The following is a 3,847-nucleotide window of genomic DNA, read 5'->3' on the forward strand; positions in this document are numbered from 1 at the left end:
CATTGGTCTATGCTGCTGGGCATAAGGGTTCCTGAAGAAATATGAGCATCCCCACCCCCTTTATGAAAGTAAAGTTTAATCCTCCTTACAATGAAGAAAAGGAATGATTCACTTTTTCCATCTTTTATGTCTATGTAGTGTTCATATGTGTGTCTGAAGGTATGTAAGCACACAACTATGTGGATGCATGTGTATGTGTGTGCACAAGTCTCTGGAGGCCTGCGGTGGATGTCAGGAACCATCCTGCATAGCTCTTCCACCTTCTTCATTGAGACAGGGTCTCTCAAGCAAACCCAGAGCTCACCAATATGGCTAAGCACACAATCCGGCTTGCTCTGGAGATCCCATTTCATCTTTCCGAGACTGGAACTGCAGGCTGGCTGCAGGGGTTCCGGGGATCCAAACTCCATTCCTCACATTTCCAAGACAAATATATTTAAAACTCAGGCTGACCTGAACTCACTATTTAGAGTGGGGTTCTTACTGCCTCGGCTTGCATGCACAGGCATGTCAATCCATGTCCACCCAGTATAACTAAAGCTTTAGAAATGGACTCTCTGATGGTTAGTTTTAATTGACAACTTGTCAACATCTGGAATAAACTACAATCCAGAAATGGAGAAGACACCTGTGAGAGATTTTTTTTGCTTGATTTTTTTTTTTAATCCTAATGAGGCAGGAAGACTTGGGTCTTTAATTCAGATCTTGAGATGTCAAGACACATTTTGAGCCTGGGCCACACCTGTTAAAAATGCTGCAAGATCCCCGGCAGTGGCAAGCAGCAGGCCCACAGAGCAGCTAGTCCCAGGCAGAGAGACGGCTGTTGGTCCCCGATACATGGCGGGCGGGCGGGCTGGTGTGCTGGTCAGTCCCAGGCAGAGATGGCTGCCCTCCCTAGTGGTGGCTTCCTGACGGGGAGAGTCACCAGCATTGGGCTGGGCCCAGCCATGTGGCGCTGGGCTGGTCCCAGCGAGCCCGGGGGTGTGAGAAGGTGGCGGATAGAAGGCACATGGACAGACACATTGTACAGAAGAGAATTAGATATTTATTACTTAGAGGAGGGGGGAAGGAGAAGAACATCACATGGGGGGGGGGAAGTGGGGAGAGAGGCAGAAGCAAAGCTGCCTCTCCTAGAGGAGACTGAAGAGAGAGAGAGTTCAGGCAGGAAGCTGAAGATCAGCCTGGCTCAGCGGATGGGGGAGGGAGTGGGTGTGGCTTGTCTCTTAAAGAGAGGAAAACCATAAGAACACCTACTGCTGGAAGCCTATATAAGGACAGGGAAGAAGGAAGCTTCTGCTATTTGCCTGCTTGCTCTCGCCTTACTAGCAAGTCCATTCCTTCACTGGCCTTGCAGCCTTCATCTTTGGGATTCCAGTGTCTACTGAAGACCTGCTGAAACATCCAGCCTTGGGGACTGAGCAACTTCTGGACTCTTGGACATCTCACTCATAGCCAGCATTGTTGGATTAGCTAATCACTGCCTGTAAGTCATTCTAACAAATCTCCTTTTTATATATCTGTTGAGAGAGAGAGAGAGACTCACTGTGCCTGATCTGCTACTCTAGAGAGCCCTGACTCAGGGACTTTGACACTAACTAGTTCTCTGGATGATTCATTAGCAGTCACACAATCTCAACTCTGTCCCTTTGTTTAAGAGCACAGAACTAATTCATTCCAAATCACCTTCAAGTTAGAACTAATTCATTTCAAATCACCTCCCAATTAGAATTAAATTCATCCCAAATCATCACCCCAGGAGAGTTTTGCCACCTCTCCAAGTCCGTCTCCATCACTTTCCTTTACAGTTGGCTGTCACGGCATTCCTTGTCACTCGTGCTGGTGACAGCAGAGAGAGGAAGTTCCAGACAGAATGGAGCACCTGGCACTGACTGCTGCAGCTGGCTCAGTGCCAGCTTACCCTCTGCTCAGTGTCTGCAGCTGAGAAATTGAGCAGCAGACGTGGGGATTCGCAATGCCATGGGACTGACCCATAGAGAAAGCTGTGTCCCCATCCCACAGATCTGCTCTCCTGTGACTAATATTTTTTCATAAGCTTCATGCTCTCTACTAACTCACTTCCCTGTTTAAGACGTTTATTGACTAGGACATTATATAACACAATGCCAACAGAGCATGGAGGTGGGGAGAACCCCTGTAATCTCAGCACTTGAGAGGCAGAGGCAGACAGATCCCTGAAGTTCCAGGCCATTCTAGTGCAGAACAAGTTCCAGGACAGCCGACGACTACATAGAGAAACCTTGTCTCAAAAAAGTTTGCCTCAAAAAAGAGGCAAACACTAATGCAATCAGAATCCATTTTCATTTTGGACAATTCTAAAATTATAAGGCAGCTATAGAAAAGCTTCCTTTTCCTCTGCTTCATCTTTTCGGTTTGTTTTTTGTTGTTGAGACAGGGACTTGCTATGTAGAGCAGTCTGGTTTCAAACTCGTTTTCTTGTCTCTGTCTCTAAATGGCTGGGGTTATAGGCATTATAGGTTATAGGATGGGGTTATCTGCTAAGGCTGCTCTTAAATGTTAGTTTTAACAAATGTGTGTGTGTGTGTGTGTGTGTGTGTGTGTGTGTGTGTTTATCTGCTGGCATCTTTTCGCCACCATAAGCACCGCACTTTAGTGTGAATGTGTATGTGGTGTGTGTGTGAGAAAGAGGAGGAGGGAGGGGAAAGGGAAGACGGGGAGAGAAGGAGAAAGAGAGAATGAATTTGGTGCCCTCTTCTGGTCTCCATGGGCACTGTCCTTAGAGTTTGCATGCATACACACATTCAAGCAGAAGTCACAAAAAAAACAAGAAATAACTGCACCAGGTTCTCACATTTTAACAGGATAGTGGGGCTGCTGTATTGGCATCAAACACAAGGGGGGTCAATATAGAGATTACTGCTGCGGTTAAAGATGGTGACCAGATATGAGGTCTGAATAAGTAAGAACACAATGGCGATGCTGGAGAGATGTGTCAGGTTAAGAGCGCTGGCTGCTCTTGCAGAGGTCCTGAGTTCAATTCCCAGAAAGTACATGGTGGCTCATAGCCAACTGTAATGAGATCTGGTACTCTACTCTGACCTGCAGACATACATGCAGATAGAGCACTGTATATATAATAAATAAATAATTTTTTTTAAAAAAGGACACAATGGAATGACAATAATTCACACAGCACGAGGATGCGCCAGGTGTGGAGGTGCACACTGTGATCCCAGGACAATGGAGGCAGAGTTCAAGGACAGCCTAGACCACCTACTAAGTTCCAGGTCAGCCAGGTGTGCAGAGTGAAAGACCATCCATATCAAAAGTGTACAGGAGAAGGCTAGACTTGACAACACAGGTCTGTGATCCCAGTACTTGGAAGCTGCAGGCAGGAGGATCAGGAGTTCAATGCCATACTTGGCTACAAGTGACCCTGTCTCAAAAAAAAAAAAAGGATACAGGAGGAAGAGATTGGGAGTCAAAGATTACTAAAATTAAGAGAACAAACAAGCAGAGGAATGTGTGCAGGGCACTCTGATTGTGGTGATTTGAGTACTTGACTACTTAGTCCCCAATTGGTGGAACTCTTTGGGGAGGATTAGGAGGTGTGGCCTTGCAGGAGGTGTCACTGGGGGCGCCTTTGGGGTTTCAATAAACTCTCACCATCCCAGAGCTCTCTCTCTGCCTGTATTTATGGATCAAGATGTGAGCTCTCAGCTACGATTCCAGAGCCACACCTGCCTGCCTGCTGTCATGCTCCCCACCATGACAGTCATGGACTCACCCTCTGAAACTCTAAGTCCCAAATAAAGTCTTGGTCGTAGGGTCTCTTCACAGCAACAGAAAGTAGGTAGGACAAAAGTGC

The 3,847-nt window shown here is 46.7% G+C and overlaps 1 protein-coding gene across 1 annotated transcript in view; it reads left to right on the forward strand.

Annotated features, from left to right (window-relative positions):
- Nucleotides 1–1,452: 1,452 nt before the first annotated feature.
- The window catches only part of LOC101991988 (interleukin-18-like), a 19,917-nt gene continuing 17,522 nt past the window's right edge, over nt 1,453–3,847 (forward strand). Inside the window, exon 1 of the mRNA XM_026778955.1 lies at nt 1,453–1,483. The gene's annotated coding sequence lies outside the window, so the exon portion shown is untranslated. The remainder of the gene's footprint in view (nt 1,484–3,847) is intronic.

The sequence above is a fragment of the Microtus ochrogaster genome, chromosome 5 (genome assembly GCF_000317375.1).
Source record: "Microtus ochrogaster isolate Prairie Vole_2 chromosome 5, MicOch1.0, whole genome shotgun sequence".
NCBI classification, from domain to species: Eukaryota; Metazoa; Chordata; class Mammalia; order Rodentia; family Cricetidae; genus Microtus; species Microtus ochrogaster.